The sequence below is a fragment of the Lagopus muta genome, chromosome 6 (assembly GCF_023343835.1).
Source record: "Lagopus muta isolate bLagMut1 chromosome 6, bLagMut1 primary, whole genome shotgun sequence".
Taxonomy (NCBI): domain Eukaryota; kingdom Metazoa; phylum Chordata; class Aves; order Galliformes; family Phasianidae; genus Lagopus; species Lagopus muta.
Window position 1 is genome coordinate 12,666,524 of NC_064438.1, and position 26,062 is coordinate 12,692,585.

The window sequence follows — 26,062 nt, forward strand, 5'->3', positions numbered from 1 at the left end:
TACAATCAATCCACATAAACAGTCATTCTCCCTCCTTTTTATATGCTGCCTTCAAGTACTCAAAGGCCACAATGAGATCTCCCCAGAGCCTTCTCCAAGATAAACAAGACCAAGTTCCCTCAACCTCTCTTCATAAGGGAGGTGCCCTAGCCCTCTGATCATCTTAGTGGCCCTTCTCCGGACCTGTTCCAAGAGCTCTGCATCTTTTTTTGTGCTGGGGGCCACAGGCCTGGACACAGTACTCCAGATGGGCCTCACAAGAGCTGAGTAGAGGGGGATAATGCCATGCAAATTGTCATCAAAGCTGTGAATTTCATGAAATCCAATGGACTGAATCATTGCCAGTTCCAGACTTTAAGACTGATTATGGGGACATCATTTACTTTTCTGTAGGAAGGTGATTAAGTCAGGGTAAAATGCTAAAAAGTTTTTATGATTTGTAAAATGAAATCAAGTCGTTTATAAAAATCAAAAGGAAAAATTATTCCAGAACCTGAAGATGAAAAATGGCTCATTGATTTAGCATTTTTGGTGGATTTGACCACTCATATTTAAATGAGTTAAACATGCATCTTGAAGGCAAAAATCAATTTATCTGTACTATGTTTCAAACCATAACAGCATTCAAAATGGAACTTAAATTATGACAAGCTCACATTACGGCAAATAATTTCATGTACTTTGATGTTTTGACTACACATAGTTTTGTGAACAAATATTAAATGTTAAAAAAATATACAGCCTTGCATTCAGTTTTGATAAAGGAATTTAAGAGTAGGTTTCAAGATTTCAGAAAAATCAACCAGATATTCAACTCAAAGAAAAAATTGATCATGTGTCTTTAGTATCCTTTTATAAGACTTATCTTAACAGAGAATAACATCTTGTGCTGTTTTCAAGGATGAATCACAGAAAGAGTAATAGTTCTAATATCTCTGATGAACACCTTGAGAACTCACTAAGACTTGCATCCACTTCCATTGAATCAGATGGAAGTTTCACAAAAACATCAAATATCCCACTGGTTTTATCTTTCTGTTGCTCTCTTTCTTACATTTTAATTAAAAAAATATTAAAAAAAATTTTTTTTTTACTTATACACATTAACTATATTATTTGCTTTACATGCAGCCCAAGGCAACTCTTCTTCAATGACTGTGGCCCAGGCAAGGCAAAATGTCAGACATCCATGCAATACGCACATTAGCCAGTTCCTCTGGTTTCATAAGAAGTCCACAGAAGCCAATACAACTCTTTCTATTGATACCAACACACTTAGCACCACAAGCTCAATCAGGATGTCTCCTGAAGTACAGGAGTATAAAAAGGGCCAAAATACTCTAATTAACCCATCCTACAGAGGTCCTGTTGAAATCACAGTTTATCTCACTCAAAACTGAAAAGATTAGTTCTGACTACACTAGTAAATCACAGCCCACTTGGAAACACGCTTAGAGTGGCCTGGGTAGGAAGGGACCTTAAAGATCAATCAGCTCAAACTCTCAGCTATAGACAGGTTTGCCAACCACAAGATCAGTCCACCCATGGCCCCTGGCCCCATGCAAACTGGCCCTGGAAGCCTGCAAGGACAAGGCATCTACAGCTTCTCTGGGCAACGCGTTTCAGTACCTCACTGCCTTTTGAGTAAAGAATTTCCTCCTAACATCTAACCTGGTTTTTCCCTTCTTTTAGTTTAAAGCCATTCCCCCTTGAACTATCACTATCAGACAGGGTAAAGAGTCAGTCTGCCTTCTGTAAAATGCACTCATTCCAATCCAACAACTTGTGTGTGAGTTACCAACAAGTAACTGGATTTCATGACTCACTGCTGATGGTCAAATTTCACCCTCAAACTCTATAAAGCAATATAATGAAAAACACTGATCCTTTCTGCACAGCTCTCTTTATGTTATCCTGTCTTGACACAAAGGGCCCTGTTGTCTGAACATTTATAACCAGTATAGAAAGTTACTACTTCATTTAAGTGCAGGGGCATTCGGCATGCCTTCAATTCATTGCAAACAGAATAATTTTGCTAGAATTCAAGAAAAATTGCTTAGCACTTTTACAAAAGCAGACTAAGAATATGTACGTGTAGTCATTGTGGTTCAGCTGACATGAGCCAACTTACACACACATCTGAGTTTTTAACATAAGGCTGTTTGCAATGGCAGCAGTCCCAAATGCCGTTCTTTGACCTTCCCTAATGCTGGCAGTTAACCACAGTTTTCAAATGCTGGTATAAAAATGTTTTCTTTGTATTTCCAGAGAGACCAAATGAAGAATTAACACTGAAATTGCAGACACAAGGCCTATACCTCTAGATCCTGCAACTTCTAGAAAGAGTTCACTGTTCCTAAATAACTGGCAACTGTTACGGTCAGCTTTCAGTGAAGACGCCTTGCCAAAATCCACACTTAATTCCTCTCTCTTCACTGACTCTGAATTGAAGCATTCATCTTTTGCTTCCTTTTCTCTTATCACATAACTTAGGAACGTGTGTCTTTTTAAACTGTTGAAAGAAATAAACCTGCCTATTGCCTAACTTGCCCCATCATTCTGTGAGCACTTAGAAGAAAGTACTACTAAAGCAAGGATGGTTTGGAACTGGTTTTATCTCTGAAAACTTACACCATCTTATTTTCAAATGCCTTGCAAATTTTGTAGTCACCATCGTAACTGATGTGAAAACAATACTTAGATCTGGTAGCATTTAATACCTACTTTGCAGTTATATAGGTGAAATGTTCTGCTATGTGCCCATGGCTGTGAGAAAACCTTGAGGGTTGAGTAGTTTTACAGCTAGTCACCTGAAACAGTAAGCTGCACAACCAAACCCTTGCTTTTAAAACTCTTACATGCCCTTTGTTACACTGACACAAGCAGATAAAAGCAGTCACAGGAACACTTACTTATGTGCATAAGTGCCAGCAAAATCAGGCTTTGAGTTAAACGAAGAATTCAGTGCATCATTTTGCTCTGTGTGAGATCTCTAGAGGATGCGTCACGGAAAACCGATAGGCAATTGCTGAACGACTGGTAGCAAGCACTCAGCAGCACATTCAGACTACTTCAAGGAAGCTGGAGTGACTGTATCATGTGCTCTGTACCATCAAGATCCCCTGTTTTTAAGCTACCATGTTAAATTTTGCTGAAAACTGCCACAATCTGCCTAGACAGAAGCAATCATGTATATGACTACGTGGGCACTGACAAAGCAACAAAGAAGGCTGATGTGCAGGAGCATCATCACAAAACACAAATCCAGAGAATGGAACAAAATGATGTAATGGTTTACTGCTACTGTTCACTTTTTCCTTTGTTCTGAAAAGGACAGAATCTATTCCAACGAACTCATCATTCAGGCAGTCTTTAGTGATGTTGTGTTGTAAGTTTACCTCTTTATCTACAATTTTGTATCAGACAAGAGAACATTTTTATTACTATTATTTCATACAGATATCTCAACAAAGTCAAGTGGCTTTTTAAAAGGGCGTAAGGTGTTTCCCAAAAAGCCACATGAAGTCACATTCTCTGATCTTTAGTCCTTACATTCACTTTCTGCACCTCAAGAATGGAGAAACTCAAAGACAGAGCCAAGTCTCCTGGGACAGATGAACAGGCATATGATATTAAAATGAAGTGCACATATAAGTACTTCTTGATCTGGGACCAGAAAACTAAGTTCAATTAACCAGCTAAGTGTACTGCACAGTTTATAGGATGCAGGCTACTTGCAGACTCTCATTCCAGGCATTCCTAACATCTCCTTGTAACTGCTAGTCCAAATAATTGCAATTTTTGTGAGTAAAAGTGAAGGAACTGGTATGAGATCTAGATGCCAGTTTTCATAGAGATCAAGAAAGAAGAAGATTTTTAAAATGTGGACAGAGGAAATCGAGACCAAACTATTACACAGGTTACTAAATAGCTTTAGGTAAAATCTGGCTTCCTTGACTACCGGTCTTTAATTCATAGAAGTTAGTTTGTCATCAGATGGAATGTTATTTACAGCTAAAAGAATACTAACAGATTTTGCCACTGTCAATGAAAGTCTTGGATCAACTGCAAAGACTTCTGCTTTTCTCTACTTCCACAATGGTAGAATCCTGCTTTCTCAAGCAGTGTATTCTTATGGGATAAATGAAAAGTATAATAAAAACTAGGCAAAACATTCGTTTTTGGAACAAATCGAGATCTCTCCATCAAATGCTTTATCATTTGGTTGTCGGGTCACAGAACTGGAACTTGGTTTGCAATTCTGTCTCTTTCTTTGTCTACATTTTTATTTATTTTAAAGATTTAACTACAGAGATGTCTCCCATTGTACATTTGCGGAGTTCTTAGCTCACTGTGTCCTCAGTATTCCCTGGGGAATTTAAATGCCACTATCATGCAAACAACCAGCACTTAAATGCAACATGAAACAAACCTTAAGCTGATCTAACCTAATGCTGCTGCAGAAAGAAATGTTTCATCCCACTCACTCTCCTTCACTGCATCACATCCCTCCATTCATCTTCTGTGCAGCAATAGGGCTGCTGCTTTAGCTTTCAAAAACTGATGGAAAACCAGTTAATTTGGAGTGGGGATTAGTCATCATTGGAGGAACAAAAAGGGGACCATTTTCAATGGGAGCTCGCCATTAGTTTAAATGCAATGTGGAAATGTATCTTCTTTACCAGGCTTTATAGAATTTCCCTGTGTAATTGGCTCAGTCATATCAGCATGCATATTTTAAAACCATGGGTGAGCAAGTATTAAATGAAATTCAATTCCTTTGTTATGGCACGCTATTTTTGTCAAAATCTCACATTTTATCAAAGAAAGAGATCAGACCTCAAAAAGAACAGTTAAATACTAAGTTTTCCATTTTCCCACTGAAAAAGCAGTCAAAAAAACAAATCAACTCGGATAGTTACGTAAGATACAGAGGGCTCCCCTAATGAACATTTGTAACAATTGCTTGAAATTCTAACATCACTTGTAATAGATGTATCAGCTGGTGATTTAGAAGACTTCCTTACACATTAAAAACTACGACCAATATTGTTTTCTGTGCACAGAGATAAACATCCTGCTCAAGAATAGGAGATCATATTTAAAAACAAAACCAAACATAAGGAATAAAAAGCACTCAGTATAGTTCTGAGACACATATGTGGCTGCATTGCATATTCCCTGCCTACACTGACAGTGTGGGAGCTCTGTTAGTCATCTAATGCGCATATTTGCTTGGCACAATGCCTTTTCCTTCTTATGCAGGTAAGAAAGCTGATCATCAGTTCACTGTATTTTTACACCTTCATTGCATGTTCATCCTTCGGTATGACCAGGTCTTCACAGTTCAAATTACAAACTTCAGGAGACATACCACTTCAAGGCACGGCCCGAAGTCTGGAAAGCTGGTAAGTGTGAAGACAAGAACAGCATTTTAAATTCACATTGCTTAGACTTTTTTTTTGTGGGACATAACAAAGTGTTTATTTTCAGAATAAGGACCTTCTTTGGACAGTAGAATAATTCAGTTTTACTTTCAACACCAACATAGGCCTTCTTACCATCTTAAGGGGGAATACAAGTTCTTAGCTTGCTTTAACTGTCCTCCTCTGTCTCCATTCTGTACAAAGCTGGAGCAGGATCTGAATTTAGTTTTCAAGTAAGGTTATCATAAGATCTGCTTGACCAAACTACAAGAGTAGTAGTACAACAAGATACCTGGTAGGTTCACAAAGATCTCATTCTTCCAGCATCCCAATTTTACTTACACCATGTATAACAAATACAAGGTGTGCCCTTTTAATAACAAGGATGAAAGAGGAAAGGAGGGAAGCAGAATCTCCAGACATCTTGATACTGCTAGGCCTTAAAGAAGCAGCACTTCTATCTTCCCCTCCTAATGGCTATGGGCGCTGCAAAATATTTTACTAAGAGATACTTCATGTTACAATCTACTTTGTATAAAATTAACATCACACATATCCAACTCCTTTCTGACACACAAGGAGAGCAATGCTTTCAGGGAAGGTAGTTCAGGCTGTTTCTTAGATAATTTAGTGGTGAATCCACTTAAAATTGATTAATGTATTTACAGCAAGAAGTCTCACATTGCACCTCTTTGCTGCAGAAACTGGCCAGGCCAGCCTTCAAGGGCATTTTGGGATTGCTTTGCAGGACCTCTTCTAAACCCTTCCTTGCACTTTTAAATACCGTAGACAAGATGTCTCTGATGTTTATTCTCCAGAGACATGCAAGTTTGGACTTCCGACAGCTGCAGTACTTTGGCATAACATCTCTTCATTGCAATCTGTAGGTTAGTACTTAGCAAAAGGAAACAGCTTTTATAAAGCAGACGTTCAGAATATACAGGGTCTACTCTGATCTAAAGGAGCTCTGCCTTTAAGTTTTATGATGGTAAAACAGAAGAAATATGTGGGAAACATCCACTATAATCAACCGTCTCAAGTTAATTAGCAATTAATTTAGTAAGCTACTAAAATCTAGCAAAAATGAACCCTGAGAGATTCTGGTCACAGTCACACTGATGTAAATCTAGATTAACTCCTAGAGAGAATATCAATCTCCATGACAGTTACTTCAGATTTACATCTAGCTCCTCTGAATTTGTGCACTTGTTTTCACAGCCGTGTGGGAGATCTGTCTCAGCACAAATCAGCTCGGCTCTCCTGCAGATTCTACAAGGTGCACAGAGTTATATTTCTGTAAAAATCTAACCTCAGTGAAATGGGGAATTACATTCTCTGCTCTGATGAAACCTCAGCCTCCCACGTAGCAGAACAAGCAGCTACAAGTGGTCGTAATGTTCTCCTCAGCAACCCATCTTTGGGCAATAAGGAGAATTTCTTTCAGTGGATTTAATGAAAATCAGAAAGCACCAAAATTACTACATTCTTTTGCCTAGGACTCTTATAGGAGCATTAAGAATACCAGTTCCACAGAAGTGCATGCACAGGTTTCAATCCATTATCAGAACTCGACGGAAATCCAAGAGTCATAGAATCACAGAATGGCTTGGGTTGGAAGGGACCTTTAGCCCATCCAGTTTCAACCTCTGCCATAGGCAGAATTGCTGGCCATTAAATTAGGCTGCCCAGTGCCCCATCCAGCATGGTCTTAAGCATCCCCAGAGATGGGGCACCCACAAATTCTCTGGCTTCACCGCCCTTTGAGTAAAGAATTTCCACATAATATCTAACCTAGACCTCCCCTCTTTAAGCTAAAACACATTCTCTCTTGTACTATCACTATCCGACCGTGTAAAAAGTCAGTCTTCCTCCTGATCATAAGCTCCTTTGAAGTATTGGAAAGCCACGATGAGATTTCCCTGGAGCCTTCTCTGTTCCATGCTGAACAGGTTCAGCTCCCCTAGACTGTCTTCACAGAAGAGTTGCTCTAGCCCTCTTCTTCGTGGTCTAATCTGGACCTGCTCCAACAGCTTTCTTTCTTGTATCAGGTCTTGATGCAGTACTGCAGATGAGGCCTCACAAAAGGAAAGTAGAGAGGACAATCACCTCCCTCCATCTCCCTCCTGTCCACACCTCTATTGATGCAGCCCAGGATATAGATGGCCTCTGGGGCTACAAGATACATTTCTGGCTCATGTTTTGCCCATCAGGAACCCTAAGTCCTTCTCCACAGGGCTGCTCTCAGTGAGTTCTCCTTGTCTATACACATCCAGGATTGCCTCGACCCAAGTGCAACACCTTGCATTTGGCCTTGTTGAACCTCTTTAGGTTCACGTGGGCCCAGTTTTCAAGCTTGTCCTTAAAATCAACTTCCTATACACATAAAGGAGGTGACTGTCTTCTAGCCATTAGCGTTGCACCAGTGACACACATTGCAGCTGCATGTAAGAAATCTGAAACCAGCTCCACTCTGGTCTGCATTCCCACCTCTGTAAAACCACCACTTCCTCCTCCTTTTGTCCCTTAAGCTAACTGCTGGATTAAAATGACATAATGCTTCTTCCCTCCCACACAAATTTTAATCCAAGTAGTGCAGCACTGCTTATGAAATTCAAATTCAGGTAAGCAAATGTTTGTATGCTTCTGAGTAAGGCAGAGTACGGACCATAAATAACAAAGGGCAGAGAGAGATCACATGCCATATCCAAGTGCTGTAATTCTCAATTCAACACAATTCCAGAGAGCTTGCCAAATGTTCTGTGGAAACACTACAGAAAAAATGCACTTTTAATAGGTAGATTAAATTCATTAAGAACTCTGCATCAAGCTCATTTGCATGACATTTTTTTCTGAAGCAAACAAATCTCCCCATAGCAGTCTAACTTTGACAGAATCAGAGGCATTCCTGACTTCATTCAACTGCCAATTATATTTGCACTGTAGATTCTAACTGCCCCAGCTAGTTTTACCCTCTGCATGAAATGAGCTACCTGGAGACCAATAACTACTTGGTATTCCTTCACAACCTGACATAAGTGGGGTTGACAGCGTTGCTCAAGATGATCCAGTAAGCTCACAGCATGTTCTTAATCCATTCATAAAGATGTTGCAGAGTTCTATTTCATTTCAGATTTATTTTGCCCTCATACACGAAATCACTCTGAAGACTGTTTTGCCATTAAACATTAGTGTGGATTCATGATCTCTCAGCACTAATTCTCCATCAAAACAGCTTGATCAGCTTATGAGCAAGCATCATGCTAGTAAAGCATATGGCAAGAGGAGAGGTAGCCAAAATTTTCATGGCTCCTAGCATTTGCAGAGTTCAAATAGCATAGGTCCAGTACATTCACAAATCACTCAACCTGCAGTAGACTGCACAGAAGAACGTCATCACTAATAAGTTTTTGTTCTGAATAGCATTCTGAAATTTCAAAAAAGCTAAGCTACTTCCATAGTTAATGCTACTAATTTTGGTGAGGAGTGTATTTTGTGTCTATAGAATTGCTTCACAAGGGACAATGAAGCACTTTAATGAACTCACTCCTTCCCGCAAGCCCAAGAGCAAATAGACAAATGGTCCAGTTTTACAAAAATGTTCAGTTCTCTCTGAAATGTTTGAATCAAGTGGCTGGAAAGTATTTGAAAACCAACATCTCAAAAAAAAAAAAGTTAAATTTTTAGGGTGTCACACTTTGAAAGTTAGTACACAATAGGTAGGTAAAGACATATCAACTCAGCTACAAATGCACGTTATGTCAGAGTATAGTAGGATGGGTATTTTAAGCATAGCTATTCCAGAATTATTTTGCATCAGTGCATGAAGTTATTTAGAAACAGCTATTGCACAGTGATGTTACCATGGATAACCTCTAAGTACAGACTACTGAACTACGCCACAAACAAAAGTTATTCAATGCCTTTCTGAGACGTAAAACAATCTAGCTGCCAAATACACTAGAAATAAATTTACTAGCATCCTATAATGCTAATCTCCATTTGCATAAAACTCCTGGGCAGAAACAGAAGTAGGATTTTGTTTGAATCTAAGATCTTGTTTTCTGAACTTAACTGATCTTCACCAACATGAACACTAAGTTGACGTGTTACTAATAGCTGATTATGAATAACCTACTTAATTTCTAGAAGACTAACTGGACACTGAGAAGACAGACAAAGCAATCTGTATTTGGACTGTATCTCGGGGATTTCCCCAGCTGACTCATCCTCCTGTCTAAAATACAGCAGAATGATACAACAGATACACGTGTATACTTACTTCCATGTCTTTCAAAGAAAACAAAATAAAATAGTCTAAAGGGAATCAGAATTCCACTGTATAGTATCATGAGATAGACTAAAGGCTGAACTGTGTGCCAATGTGCAACTTGGCATTAAATGTCTAGGATGCTCATGCACCAAGGAGCATACTGCACCCTCGAGAGCCCTTCATTAACGATGTCACATTTGCAATAGGCTAGTTAAGGTTGTGTCACCATTATAAATCCCTAGTTATATGTCAGCAAAATAATCCCAAAACTTACTGAGTGTGGCGCAGGCTTGAGATGGTAAATGCTCCAGCTCTACCCTCAGTGGGAAGTGCGAGTGGCTAGCATCCCCCAGAGAATGACAGACTACCTTCATCAAAATATCCATCTAAATCTGTGGGTCAAAGTACGTAGCTGCTCCTGGGGTATGGACCCCACCTGTATATGTGCTGCTATTCTTGATTTACAGAGCTTTATTCTGCTTCCATCACTGGGCTGATTATATGTATTAGTTCAGGGTCAGGAAGATAAGCATTAATAACATCAAACATTATGAAATACAAAATACACATAAGAGCTTTATGCACAAAATAACTTTTGTTTTGAATGGAGCATTTATTTCCCCGTGTTTACATTTTCATATTCATAGATTCTTCATATTGTTTCTTTGATTAGAAACCACATAGTAGCTCCTACAGTTTCCAATCCCATTGGCTGGAGCCTGTGGTTCTTGGAAATGGGTTGCAGTAGTGAGGAGGAAAGGTAGCATTAGCCAATGTTAGTGGATGGAGCAGACAGACATTTCACAACCATCACAGATGCCACAAGGCACTCATCTAGGCTCATTATCACTGAATAGAAATCATACTGTAACTCATAACTTTGCCTGTTATGTATTGACGTATCTCCATCATAAAGTGTAGTGAGCAGGATCTTATTGCACAATTCCTTCCAACAGGCTGACTTGTCAGCACAGAAAGTTCATCTTAAGAAGTATTTCCATCAGAGATCAGACAATTGTCTATTAGTTTATCAAATGGCATAGTCCTGTAGGCTAAGTAGCCTACTTCTTGGGTTGAATTCTCCCAGTCTTGGGGTGCCCTCACACCACTGAAGGGAGCAGAACCAATTATGCCAAAGGAGTGAATGCAGCACCACAAATTATCAGTGTATCACTGCTGTATGCGCTTCGGCTATTGCTGTCACAGCCTTAAAAATTAATGAGTTCTCTAAGGAATATACAGATGTAGTACTCAAAGCAAAGGAAGCTGCTGCCAATACTATTCTATTCTCTCTGGTTACTTCAAATCACTTCAAAATGGAGTAACAGGTTTTGCACCACAGCAGAGTAACACAATCCTTGCAGACAGAAAACCACCAGTGCTAGAGTGCACAGACCTTCATGTTTTACATCTTGCATAGCATCATCATATAAATCCAATCTTCTTCCCTCCATCTGAAGTGTTTCAGCCACCATGTTCAACACAAACAAGAATTCAGCTTCATTTTGCGATACCATTCTCAGATTTTCTTGAACCAAGGTTTTTTTGAAGATGCTAAACACCGCATGGAAATAATGACCTCCATATAATTAAAGGAGGGCTTACAAAGACCTGATTTCCTCACTTTTCCTTTTCTACTCAGTGCTTGACAACATGCCCACAGAGACTATATGGCATACACACAGAAACAGTGGTCAGCAACGCCATTTCTGTCAAGTCCCTTTTCCATGGAACTATCTCAAAATAGGGCTTTGTTTCTGCATCATATACCTTAAATGTGAATGCCTAGCAGGTGTAGAGGGGAGTAGAAATACCAGACACTGTCTCACCTTTTCCAGCTCTTTTCATGTCAACAATGCACACAAAAGATGTCGGAAAGAAATGGTTTCAAAAGATTGCCTTCCAATCCCTTTGCTTCCCAAAAATTATTCCCCACATCAACCACTGTCACAAAGACAGACTGACTATCAAAGGCTTAGAAATCCTCAAACAAAATGAATTAAACACTCAGAATTATCCATTAACATCTCCTAAATGCATAAGAGATTACCACAGCAGAGAAGCTTTAAAATTTATACTTATGTAAGGTGTGAGACCTGATCCCTACGAGGAGCGACTGAAGGAACTGGGGATGTTCAATCTGGAGGAAAAGGAGGCTGAGGGAAGACCTTATTGCTCTCTTCCAATACCTGAAAGATGCTTACAGCAAGAGCGGGGTTGGTCTCTTCTTACTGGTGACAGGATGTATGGGAACTGTTGACTCGTGGCCTGAACCTCTGATTAATCACCTGAGGTGAGCAATGAGTCAGCCACAGGAGCACAGGTGAAGGCAATTCACCTGTGCTGCTGGAAAGGGTGGAGCCTGGCTCCACCTCTCCTAGACCCATTTAAGAGCTGGCTACCAGAAGGGAAGGATCTCTTAGCCAAAACTCTCTTATTTCATAATTATAATATCTATATATTCATTGATTATACACTGGACAAGGGGAAATAGCCACAAGTTTCATCAGGGTAAGTTTAGGTTGGATATCAAGAAACACTTCTTCACAGTAAGGGTTGTTAAGCGTTGGAATAGGCTCCCCAGGGAGGTGGTTGAGTCACCCTCCCAGAATGCATTTAAAATCTGTTTGGATGTGGTGCTCAGGGACATGATTTAGCAGAGCGTTGTTAGAGTTAGGGTCGTACAATTAGGTTGTGGTTGGACTTGATGATCTTTAAGGTCTTTTCCAACCTGAGCAATTCTATGATTCTAGGACAAGGGACCATTATAATGTAAATGACTATGATTTGTAATAACTGCTTTAAATAGCCCGTCTTGTCAGGAAGATCTCAGTGCTACTCACCTCTAGCTTAGGTAACTTAATGAATATCAACTATTAAAATCATGCAGCAACTGAAGCAAAGAAAGACAACAATCACAAGTAGACACAAAGTGTAAGTTCAGTATTTCAGGAACTGACCTAGAAACAGTTGGATGGATCAGTGCAACCATTTCTTGGATCAATACTGGCTTAAAGAAGATAATTCTGAATAGCCACTGTGACCTGCTAAGTAAGGGAGGATGACATCCATACGGATCAGTTGCAAAAGAGAAACAAAAATCAGAAGCGGATTTTACATATATGGCAGTGGTGACCACCAGCTCATTTCGTCTCATGATAAAGTTCCTTATAAGCAAGATGTCAGGTTCCATCCTGTTCTGTCCCCCAATATTGACAAGGAAATATCAACAGTCAGCTCATTGTCTGCTAATAATATTCTAGCCTCTAAGACGTTTCATCCCAAGAATACTGAACATCATAAAAACAAAGTTCAACACAAGCACTCCTTAAAAGGGATTTTTTTTTTGGTCCAAATCCAAGTGAGGTCCACAAACTCCCAGAAGAGAACCTTGCTTAAGGAGAAACACAAAACATGTAGATAAAAGGGCTAAAGAAATAAACAGAACCACAGAATCAGATCCTAATTTAAATCATGGTATTTCCTTAATTCAGTAGCTATAAAAAGCCACCAAAGCTCACTTTCCCCAAAATTCAGGGTAGTTGGCATGTCATCTACTGTGTTAATGCAACACGTAAGGACTAAGAAAAAAATACCAATATATTTGAGGGAGTTGCATGCAATAATTTCTATATAATCTGCGTAGATCACATCATTACATATTGTTCCCCATTATCTGGGGCATGTTCATCTTCTGGCCATCACACATTGAACCCCTCTGATTTTTACCTTATCTGATACAGGTAATTAGTTCTCCAGTGGTTTTGAACTTCATTGTAACTTTTCCCCAACACTAGCTTGGCTATTTGTTTCTGCTGAGACACTTGCTATTGATTTTATGCTAAATACAGAATACTCCCAGCTAAGCTCTTCACTCAATTTATTGGTAATGTGATGCACCTTCAAATATTACTAACATAGGTGATAATACAGCTTCCAGAGAAAAGCACCTACCTTCATGCTTGGGATAACATCAAACAGAAACTGCTAATCTGAGAAAATGAGATGGGCGAAGAAGACACTCTGGTTTGAAACCTTTGTGGCAGAAGCTTATTGAGCTCTTTGTGAGAGAAAGAAATACACAGCTAGAAGAAACGACAGACCCAGATGGAAAGAGTGAGAGCTATCCACTGAGCAGCAGAGGTTGGTATAGTTTGAAAAAATTAAGCAAAAAAATTTAATGGACACAGCTAGGTGACTCCACAGCTCACTGGAAAAAATACCTACTTCTAAGGACAAGAAGTCAGCTTGGAGATCTGCTCTTAATTTCTACTTCAGTATCCACAACCCAGAGAGCAAGCAGGGTACCATCATAAAACAAGTTCCCAAATGACAGCAGGCACTATTCCATCTAGCTTTGGGCTCCCAACTCTTCCCAGTGTCATCAGCAATCTCACAGGTACAGATTTACAAATCCACCAGATAAACATGCACCAGTAGGCTGTGACAAAGCACACTAAAGCCACAGATTGTGTCATCTGGACCCAATTTTTAAGGTAACTTTCCAAGCAGAAAAGAACCTTTTCCAAACCCTGTGTACACAGGTAACTGTCTCCTCTCCAGCACTATGCCTGACCCAGTATCTCACCACTGACAATTTTTGTGTTTAAACACCTTTATGTAACGTTAAAGTCATACCCAGGATTAACACAGAACATCAGTTCTCAATTTAATCTAACACATACAAATATAACGTAATGTTATCCATTCAAGGATAACAGACTGTGAAAACTGATGTTCCAAGCTGCACAGAATATGCTGCAGATAAAATATTGCTGTTTAATTGCTGATTCTCTCATTATCTAGCATCACTACAAAACTATACAGCAGCGAGCCTCCATTTGTGATCCGCTGCCCACTGACAACATGCAGAACTATGGCAAACAGCCAGCACTATATTCAGCAGCAAGCTCTACTACAGATTTCTACTACATTATTTCCAACCCAGAGTTTGAAGGACCAGGGTGCTGGAGAGCATACAGAAAATTCAAGGGAACATTTTTTTTTTCCTAAGTAGTCCAGGACATATGCTGCTTTACATGCTGTTTTAAGTTCAAAATAAATGAAAACTTACAAATAGTGGTGCCTGCTTCAGTTGGAAACAACACAATTAAGCACCCAGAGATGTTATAAAACATGACACATGCTTGCAATAAACTTACCACAAAGAATAGAGCCCTAAAAGGTCTGAAAACACAGTTTAAGACAATAAATAATAGGTTAAAATACACACAGAATTTGGCACCCAACTGTTCACATGTATCAGAACAAGTTAGGTATTATACGTTTCCCCCTTTAACTTAAAGAAAGCGTTATTATTTTAATTATGTGGTCCTTCTAAATGAAGCACTGAAACAATCATGAGCAGAATAAAGCAGCCATTACATTCTTTTCAGTCATGGGATTTGTTACAACAATTCACAGATCTCCCAAGTTTCATAACAATATAGTCACATCTGCAGTTTCACAGAAATGATGTCTGTGCCAACATTTTATCTTACAAATGTTTTCAAGCTCTGATTACCATATTTAGAAGAGAACTGAAACAAACCAATTAAGTTATTCCACCTCTCTGGTTTGCTATTCTCAAACTTAAAGAGCAAGTGTTTTTTGGTCAGAGTAACGGAATGGTGGCTGTGATCTGCACTAGCAAGGGAATGCTTTACTCCTAACAAAGACTGATACAGCCAAGCTCCAGACTGGTAATATGCACCATTACAGAGATGGAAAATGTTGGAACGCATGCCTTTGGAGTACTGAATAGCAGATGTTTCGTAGAAGAAAATAAATAAATCTACCTGTACTCAACACATCAAGGTACAGGAAGGAAGCAGCAAATCTCTGTTCTTAAAAATAAAAGGGTTTTCTGGAATCTTCAGAAAAATGTAATTCTCCAACAGAAAGAAATGAATTCTTTTCCCAGAGCCTCTGGGTTATGCTAGAAAAAAAAAAAAGAAGTTTGCTTACAAGTATATTAAAAAAAAAAAAAACACACTTCTGTTTTTTAGTTGTTTGTAATTCAGTGAACTGACAATAAATTTAAAAGCAGCAACACCTGTCCAAGGGAACACCTCATACATCATCTTTGAGAGAGTAGTGGTCAGAGAGGTTGAACCAAGGTGCCAGGCTTCTTCTAATTGCCCCTACCTAAACAGCACGGCCTAAATCTTACAAGAGTGGAGACAAATTAAATTTCAACATGGTAAGGACACTCGTGGCCATTAGCAAGCCTGCAGGAATCTGCCTTATCATTCATTTTATGGAAGTGTGCACCTGTACCCAAAATACTACAGAGATGCAGACTGGCATGAATGACTGAGAAACAAAGGAAAACCTGTACCCAAAATACTACAGAGATGCAGACTGGCATGAATGACTGAGAAACAAAGGAAATGTACTGAGGCTAGTTTTCCTATGTATCTTTTGAGCAGGTAGCTACTCAAGAACAGAACTGTAAGAATAACTCCCAAAGTAGCTGCATTAAAAAAAGTTTCTAGTGCTTGCATGTTGTCATGACCGTTCCATGACAACTGTCAGCTTACACTCCATGGACTGACTGTGACAAATTGATTTTCAGAGACCAGCTGGGAGAAGTGAGCAGACTCAAAGGACTGTGTTGTTCCTCACTACTTTTCTCAACCTCTCCTCTCCTAGTCCTCTTATCATACACTTACGACCACCAGTCTGCACAGGAACTTGGCTACAAAACACAACTTCTCTTCAAGACTGAAATTAGGCAAGCTTCTGCCTGACAAAAAAAAAAAAGTTGGTTACTACTGTCCTTTTAACACACCTCAGCTTTTTGAATCCTGTCTTCCAGATGTATCTAACCTGCTATTATACTAGAAAATTATGTATTATTTGTTTAGCTATTATACTCCAATGCAGCCTTCCCCTTATCTCACATCCTTAAAGAAGTCTGTAATGCTGTTTGTTGCTAAATATCTCCTGCCATTGAAGCAGCAAGAAGAGAAAGAAGATAGCAATTGGAATTACCTGCTTTTACTGACTGCGAATCACCTTTGATGCAATGGAAAGAACAGCAATGACAGCAGAGTAGAGAAGTCCTAGGCTGCAGCAAGTGAGGATTTGCTCAAATGCAGCAGCTGTAGACACAGGAAAAAAAAAAAAAAAGGAAAGAAGCTGTTTACCTGTAGAAGGCTTCAGGTACACAGAGATCTTCAGCTAAACTCCTTTATCTCCACTGCCAACCCTTAAATGAGGTCTGGGAAGGGGTGAATCCTGGCTCCACCCCTTCCAGTCACTCTGGTGCTTTGCATACACCTGAGCTCCCCTAGGTTGGCCCTGCCTTCCCACCGCGTGCTCAATCACTGCTTCAGGCCATGACTTAGCATTTCTGCTACATCATCTGTCATAAAAAATACTTATTTATAGCACCTACAAGATACAGTGCAGAACAAGGACTCCCCAACATGCAAAATTCTAAGCTTACTTTTTCAGTAGTTTTCCTTTCATACAACAATTCCCGATAAAGCTCTTTGCATCTTTATAAAATGTTGCACTTGTATTTCCTAGCAAATTTGAACATGCCACTAGAGACTACTGATACTGCAGGTGTTACAAACAGAGCATGTTCTCCCACTGAAGGGAGCAGCAACTATCTGTAGGGAAAAAAGTGTTTTTCTCGGTAGAAACTGCTAAGAATGTTACTTTCTGGAGTGAGAAGTTAAGGAAAAATGCAATAAAGCCTAATTTGGAAAGCATCAAGATGGACAGGCTTGTATACACGCAACTGAATTTCATATTAGAGTAACCTTCAACTTAAGAAAGAATTCACAAATAACATTTAGTAGTAATCACAGCCTCAGGAATTAAATATTTCCAGTGTAGCTTCCTATAAATAGTCCACAAATGACTCAGTTTGGAAAGGCAAAACATTTTGTTACAAATAGCCTGGAATCTGTAGCCAAAGCCATTCCTATAACCCTGGTCTCTAAGTCTAGTGAGATTAAAAAGCCACCAGCACTCCAGTGGTTCTCCTATGCCTTCACTGCGCACAAGGCAAAATACCAACCAGAAGTCAAAGCTTTCAAACACCAGACGTAGCTAGCTTGGCATTAAAAGGTTATTAAGTCTCTAGAACAAATCTGTGGGTGAAGTAATGTCAGGTAGTTCTCTAACAAAAGAGATGTTTTGAATTTCCAAATGCATCGGTTTATAATACCTTGCAAGGCTTACTGGTTCCAACATGAGGGGGAAATAACTGTGATACTGATATTCAAGTTGCTAATAGCATTAATTGGAATTGGAATGGTGTAAAATGGATTGGCTATGGTTCCTGTTATGTTTGCTATTCACAGAATCACCTTTCAGAGACAAATAAAAATGCTCCGTACTGCCAGCTGATTGTCTGCAAGCATGTCTAACATCAGTGTTAAACGAGAGATGAAGAATGATTAAAAAAAAAAGAAAAAGATTTAGCTCATCAGGAAACCATTAACTTTTCCCCATGTAAGACAAAGTATCTCCTCCTTGGACAAAATTAGGTCAGACTCCAGTCATTGACACAGAACCATATGGATGCTCTGGATTAGAAAAAGCAGCTTCAAGCTCAGCCTTCAGAGACTCAGAAGTGTGAATACTTCTGCTGTACTACTAAGAGGTGTGAAATGTTTAAGTGTCTAAAGACAAACAAGAAAATGATATGCAAGACAAATTGGCTCAGAGAAGTAAAACCCAACTTTGAGACCTATGTTGAGAAGAGGGAAACTGAGGCCTTACGAAGAAGGAAGCATCTGGCTGCGAGGAATGCTATGAATTCAATGGCATTGTTGGTGTTTGGCTTTAGTTTGTCATGTGGGATTTTTTGTCTGGAGCACAGCCTCCAGAGTGAATGACACAAAACTGAAAGTGAAGATCCCCGTCCTCCTCCATTTGCTTGGCTGCAGTCAGCACACAAGCTGTGGGATCAACCTTGGGTAAGAATCTGCAGTGCTAAACACTAGGACTCACTGGCCTGCTAACAGACATCTGCATGACTAAAGTCCAGTGGAAGGAACCCAAAGCATTGACTGGGAGATATATAGGAGCAATAAAATAAACATTCCACTTCTCTTCACGCTCTCCTTGAAGTGAGGTATGCATTCATCCAAATGATTTCACTATCTGAATTCATTTGAGTTGTTTAACTTCAGTCACAACGAGAGTATGTTTTTATTCACAGGCCAATTTTACACTTCACTGACTTAAGATCAGAGACTAGTGTTACTTCAGCATCAGTTCTGCAGTATCTAGTTCTTAATGGCACATCACAGACAATACCTTTAGCTGGACTCCTTGAAAAGGCACACAGAGAATTGGCAGGATCGAGTAGACTAATTTCTAATTCAGTAAATATGCATTTCAAGAAGTAATGAGTTTCCCAGTTCTCTTCTTCATTATTTATAAAAATGCATCACTACCTGTAAAATAACTGTTCTACCATTATCCACCAGACACAGTACAAAGGAGTGGATATTAAGAGGACATGTAACCTAGACTTCAAACATTGGTTTCACAGATAAAAATATCTACCTTTATCAAAGCACACGTGCTTTGAGGATTTTCATGCTTTTGTTACAACTCATCTTGCATTTGTTTTGTTTGCTTTTTTCCCTCTCCTCCAGGTTTAGACACAATTTTCCCAACTTCTACAACGATACATGGCTACACTATAATTTATGTCTAAGAGTTTAATTGGGGTAACTACTAGAAGAGTAGTTGCATGATTTCGTTTTCCACATCTTGTTCTGTAGAAAGGCATGTACGTACAGTAAATAAGCTTGGTAGCTAATAGTAGTAAATTTCCATACAGAAATCAGTTCTCCATTTCTCAACAAAAACATTATTTCCTGCATCTCTCATTGTCACATGTAAATAAATGACAGGATTTGCTCTCTGCCTACTGCTAAATAGAAACACACTCTGCAAGACTGCTTATTGCATTTAAATTTCTTAAAAGAACTGTGATGAAGGTAAAAGTAGATGGAAGCCTGAGATGTGATACTTCCACTCTCTGAAACAGAAAGAAACTAAGTTTGTTGGACTTGCAGTTCCCAAGAAAATATCTATTAATACTGATTTTCCTCCCCGGTTTTAGTTATCTATCTCATATCTGAGAAGTATAGTGTTATTTTTGTATTTAATGTCATAGTGCAACCATGTGATGTACTTTAAGTGTAATTGTCAATAATCTATCTTCCAGATGTCACCTGTTCCCTAATGACAGATCCCTATACTGCAAAAAGTCTCAGTCGTAACAGAAGGCTTCGCAAAGCTTTGGAAAATTCACATGAAATATTTTGTATGTTTCATAGCATTGATGATTTCATGACTGATGGTAACTACAGGTTCCAAACAGCCTTCTGCAAGTAAACCAGTTCATTAGGAATACAGAGTTTCAGAAATGGAGACTCCTTTAATAAATTCAGCCATGTTGTAAAGTTTGCATCAGCAACTTCCTAGATTTCCTAGCAGCTCTAAAAACAAAGTAGCAGAAAAATGATGGGTGCAGATCTCAGGCTCAACAGGATGAATCAACTCTACTTTCTCTCATGGAAAGGGCTTCAGTTCTCATCTGTGTAGAGGAAGAATCTGATCCACCGAGGAAAACCTAGTTTGTTTATAGCCATATCAGCATACCCCAAAAACCCAAACAAGTCTGCATAGGTCCTGAAAGCAGACTGTAACCCACCATTAAGTTTCCTGAGTGCAAAAATCTCTTGTAAGTTAAAGACATCTAGCCTTTGTCAAGACTTACAATTTCAGACTATATCATGGTGTCATCTTGCACTGCCAGAGCTCTATCCTCCATCAGCTTCTTTAAGGAACATTCTAACATTCTTATCTTGCACAAAACCGCTGTCTTCAGAGTTCTGGGTTCTCGTCAGCACTTTTAATGAAACATGATCTGTGGACAGTGAGCAAAAGAACAATTCTAGTAAGATATAAATTACTCAGAACTTTGAATTCATGAAAACAGAGTGATTTAAGAAAACAGAGAGTTAACTCTAGCTTTGTCATAGCTTATACACAGGGATATACTTCAGCAGCATCACTATGGGCAAAACTACTGGGATGTCTGCATTTAGCAGCTCTCAGTAACCTTTCACTGAAGATTTCAAAACCCATTCAAACCTCTGGTCTATCTGAACTATCAGCTTTGTACAAAGGATTATGAAAATAGGTAACAACCTAAACAAATAAATGCACATAAAATGTAATGCATTTGATTAGCACTTTTTCCACAACTCATTGCTATGCAAACCCTGCATCACATGCATTATTTGTAGAAAAAAAGGTCTAAATAGTCTTATTATACAGCAGTGTTTGTTGGAAGGTATTTATCTGATGTTCTACAACGAGGATCACTGTCTCCCTTTAATTCAAGTGAGTTATTTATACCTGAAGGATGAAATTATGTCAAAACCAAGAATTACTGCTAACGCATGCAGTGGCATCTACATGTCAGCTTTGTTATAAAAATGCTGAAGGTTGCACTAACACTTCTACTGATAGGAATGGTAGCAAAATAGTCAAACTGGTTCTATACCATTAACATAGTGTGAAGAGCCAAAAAACTGCCTGAGCTCCACAGTAGGATTAAGAAATCCTGTTGTGTTCCAGAGACATTGGAGACCACTGTCTTTCCCACATATCATGGCTCACCTACTACATTTATAAGGACCCAAAGATGCAAACCCCACTGCGTGCCGTCTGCCTGACACGAAACAGGTGAGCAAATACCTCAAAGGTAAGGGATTTTTGCTTCCTTTTTTGCCATTTTGAGTCACTTCCTGCTGTTAGATTGAACTTATTTATCAAACCGACATATAAGCAGGGCCTGAAGGATGTACTCAGTATCTCCTCTGGCCTTGCTTTGCTAAAAGCTAACACAAGTCTTCAGTTCATGACTTTCACTTGCATGTTTCATTCGCAGGGAGTCTCAAACATCCTCTGAAGTAGAAACATGTTATATTCAAAAACTAGAAATAAATTCTTCATAGATTAACCACAGAATCTCTATCTCATCATAAATTGACCCTAGGGTCACATCAGTCATACTTGACTGTGGTCTACGCAGAAAAAGAAGCTAACCTAGGAAGAATTTCAACAAAGAATTCTCAGTGATTTCAGCAAGGATGAGATTTCCTCGCGAACTTTTTTTTTAAAAAACAAAGATATCAATCAGAAAACCTCTTCTAGAAAACCTACAGGCTGTAAGACTCTACTGCCTCTTCTTTCTGATTCAGCAGCACACAGGTCAAAGCCATTTGGTTGAGCAGCCAACAATCAACAAATCCTGGGAAAAATCACCTTTGGTGAGGTTTGCAGACAGCTTTACAGGTAAAACCAAGTAGGTAGAATTCTTTAACAGAGGATGTGACAAATGAACTCATTTTATTCTGCAAAGGGAAATTTCTTAATTTGTGCATTAGCTTCACTTCCTTTCTTAATTGAACTTAACTGTCTTGCATATCTAATCTCTTCTCTTAACAAGCCCTGAATAGAGCAGACACCACAGAACTAAATTCTTGCTTCCAACAGTCTGACTATCTGAGGGACTTAAAGCTGTATATTTGACTGATGTTTTATACAGAAACAAAAGGAGTCACAGGATTTTTTCCTCACCCCTTCCTATGCTACAAGTCAGTGTAACTGCCCCTGCTGCAGCAACATCTGCCTTTCCAGGTAGTGGAAAGCATCCTACTACCTAATGGAATTTTGAGATCCCAGGAAAAAAAACCAAACCCCAACCACCACCAAAAAAATAAAAATAAAAATAAAAAATCCATAAATGCTAAGCAACTCCTCTTCCCCTTCTGGCTTTTTTTTTTTTTTTCTCCATAGACAAACAAAACCAAAACTAATAAAATTCTTCCTAAACATGAATTGCATGTCAAAGTGGAAAAAAAAACCCACAAAAGAAAACCCTTCCATTTCAAAGAAGTTTAGGTATGTTCAAGCTGAATGCATTCATTTGCTCTCCTGCTTTATACATTCATATTAGAAGACGCATCCTATAAACACTCAGATTGACATTTCTGTTGTGCCTTCTATAATGACCCCCTGAAATTGTTGATCTTGTCATTTAGAGGTTTCTGTTCTAGTTTTACAAGCATGGCATCCAGTAGACAACTCTCTGCACCATAATGAAAAACATTTTAAAGCTCAGCCCTTAATCCATAAATGTAATGCAGAATGAGAAGTTAAAAAAGAAATCCACGCAGACAAAAATACTACAAAGAATCACAGAATGGGCTGTGTTGAAAAGGACCACAATGCTCATCTAGTTCCAACCCCCTGCTATGTGCAGGGTCGCCAACCACCAGATCAGGCTGCCCAGAGCCACATCCAGCCTGGCCTTGAATGCCTCCAGGGATGGGGCATCCACAGCCTCCTTGGGCAACCTGTTCCAGTGCTTCACCACCCTCTGTGTGAAAAACTTCCTCCTAATATGTAACCTAAACCTCCCCCTGTCTCAGTTTAAAACCATTCCCCCTAGGAATGCCCTATAGGACGCACACAGCAAAAATCATCTCCAAGTGCTTGAGAAAACAAATCAACCCCCAAAACGCTTCTTCGGCACACGCAACGCTTACGATGTCAGAACAGAGGACGACACGGCCGCACTTCGTTTCAGTCTCTAACCCCAGCACGCAACGCAACCCACCGGCTGCGAGCGCTGCCCAATCAAACCCTTTCGCAGCCGTAATTCTCAGCCCAGCTCTCGGGGCGCACACGCAGCCGCCTCCCGCTGCAGCAGCCGGCGCCCCGCGCTCCGCTACCAGCCGCGCCGGCCCCGCGCTCTGAGCGCCGCCACTCACCCGCCAGCTCCGGGACGGCGCGGCGAAGCTGTTGCTAACATCCGGCCGGAGCGAACTCGCGGCCGCGCTCGCTTCGAGAGCAGCCTCTCCGAACCGCCCGCTCCTTCCCGAGCGAGCCCCTCCCCCGCCCCGCAGCCCCCAGCCCGTCAGCGGGGCCGCCGCCGCCTCTCGCCCCTCCGCGTTCCGTCGTTCCCCGGAACGAAACGGGAAGCGGCCGACGGAGAAGCGCCGCGCAGCCTTACCTCCCCTCCCGGCATCGCACCTCAGGTGCGGAGGAAGCACAAAGGCAGAGCCGCTCGCTGCGGCGGGGCGGGGTCGGCGGTCCTCCGAGCGCCGCGCACCCCCCGCCCCGCGAAGCCTTCAGCCCCGCAGCGCGCCGCACCCGCCGCTCAGCGGCCGCCCGGAGCCGCTACGGCCATTGAAGCCGTCACGACTTGCCTCGCGCCTCTCCCCGCAGCGGCGGCCCCTGGCAGACACAAGTACACACGCGCGCGCCGCCGGCGGCGCGGACCCCTCCGCCAGACAGAGGCGGGGGGGGGGGGGGGGGGGCAGGTGCCGATAGAGGGCGAGGAGCCGCCTCCCTGCAGCCTCCCCCAGCGCGGGCCGAGCGGCTCTGCGGATGTCCCCGGGAAGAGCTGCGAGGCCGGCAGGCAGCGGCAGCGCCGACAGAGCTTCCCCTTCCCGGGGAAAGCTGGTTCCCTCCTTCTCCTTCGCTCGCCTTCTTCGCAGCGCGGCGGCTGACTGACAGCGAGCCGCTCGGCGGCCGCCCACGCGCACTCCTGTTTTCACTCGCTCGGAGAGGGAGGGAGATGGCGAAGGAGAAAGCATGAATGAAAGCAGCAGCCGGGGGCAAGCCGGCGCTGCCGCGGTGAGGCCCCGCAGCCGGACGCGTCCTCCGCTGCCCGCCGCGTACGCTGAGCCCCGCGCGGATGTGGCGCGGCTGCAGACGCGGTGCCCGCCTCGGCACTCGCTCGTAGCCGCCCTGTGCGCGAAGGGCGACAGCGTACTCCGGGCGCCGCGGCTGGCCGCGCGCTTTGCAGCGGAGGTGGCCGCCCCTGCCAGCCGCGTTTGGCGGGAAACCGCCCGTGGGGAGCGGGCAGGTGGCCCTTAGAGCGGGCTGACCGAGGCTGAGGGGTGGGCGCGGAGGCCCGCTCCTCATCGATGAACGCCCTTCTCCGGCACAAGGCAGCCTGTTCCAAACTGACAAAAAACCCAACGCCTGGTGCCTGAGGGGCCTCGTCCTGGTGTGATAGGAAGGAGGAAAGGATGCCAAAGATATACGTTCCCTTGGTTTTTCCAGTGATAACATGGTGCTGTGGGGCAGCCACTTCATAGGGTTGGTCCTCAGAGTGGCCAACTCTTAGAAGGCTGTAACTCATAAAGCACATACATCTCAACCTGTGGCCGGAGAGCAGAGTTATCCACATGCTCCATATTGTTGGCACTGGTTTGTGGTATGAGCTTTATGAGGCTGGTTCATCACAGGATTCAGCATGCAGGCAGTGGATGCCCTCCAAGCCAGTGCCACAGCTCTTGCCCCATGACTCTGGGATCAGGTTCTGAGACGTCTCACATCAGCATGCCCCCACAAGTTTAACACCTGCCAGAAAACTTATTTCAGCCCAACTTTTACCCTCTAAATTCAAAATCAGTTTGGGATTCCTACATGTCTCAGTAACTTCATTTTTTAAGTGTTGCATTCCTGAAAACTGAGCTCATGACAAAACATTGTCAAGTCCTTTGCTATAGAATAACAAATGCAAGATAATTTAGATGGGTCAGTGCAACTGTGTATGTATCTTTCTGTTTTATGAGGCTCTTCTCTTCTCTTCGTGCTAATAGCCCAATATGACTCACCTAGAGCACGTATCACAGCCACAGCTGTTGTAAACCCTCTTCTGAGTCAGAGAATGACTTTATGACCCAGAATTCTGGCAGCGAGTACTATCCCAGTGATTTTCCCAATTAAGAGAGTACTGCAAGTCAGTATCAGTGCAGGGTGAATCAGAGTTTGATACAAGAGGCAAAACTGGACTCCGCTCTCCCCTTCCAAAACTCAATCGCATGAACTCCTCCTAGAGTTGAGAAAGACTCATGTGGAACAGGGATTTAGCTCTCCTGAGTCCCAAATGCTCCAAGCTACTGTGCCAGCCATCTGCCACTCACTGCATAGCATAGCGCATAGCAGCTCTACACGATGGGCAAGCAGCAGTGAGAAGTTGAGGGATAGCATGACTCAAATGGTTTTGAAATTTGGGATTCTAAAATTTGGATTCCCTGTGATCTGCCAACTGCTTGCTATACAGAATATGTTATGATCACCTGGCCAGCTATTTTCCCCTCCATTTTCAAAAGAAAAGGGGCCAACCTTTGAGATCAGGTATAGTGCTGAGCCATAAGGGTAAGAAACAGAGATTTTTTTCTTTTTTTTTTAATTCACATTGGTAAGGGTAAATCAATGTTACAGGTGTAAACTCAGTACAGGTTTTAGCTTTATGACAAGATAAACCGTAGCAATTAGGCAGATGAATATTGGGAAA

At 41.3% G+C, this 26,062-nt stretch overlaps 1 protein-coding gene across 10 annotated transcripts in view; it reads right to left on the reverse strand.

Moving 5' to 3' along the window:
* The window catches only part of PTPN5 (protein tyrosine phosphatase non-receptor type 5), a 107,355-nt gene extending 83,302 nt beyond the window's left edge, over positions 1-24,053 (reverse strand). For 6 of the 10 annotated variants that reach the window (XR_007377607.1, XR_007377606.1, XM_048948038.1 and 3 more), the window contains exons 1-3: positions 23,765-24,053; positions 20,456-20,605; positions 16,693-16,802 (exon numbers count right to left, since the gene is read on the reverse strand). The gene's annotated coding sequence lies outside the window, so the exon portion shown is untranslated. Of the gene's footprint in view, positions 1-16,692; positions 16,803-16,847; positions 16,964-20,455; positions 20,606-21,909; positions 22,453-23,522; positions 23,637-23,764 lie in introns of those variants that run through there. The other 4 variants (XM_048948035.1, XM_048948036.1, XM_048948034.1 and 1 more) reach the window with 4 other exon arrangements.
* Between the last annotated feature and the right edge of the window lie 2,009 nt (positions 24,054-26,062).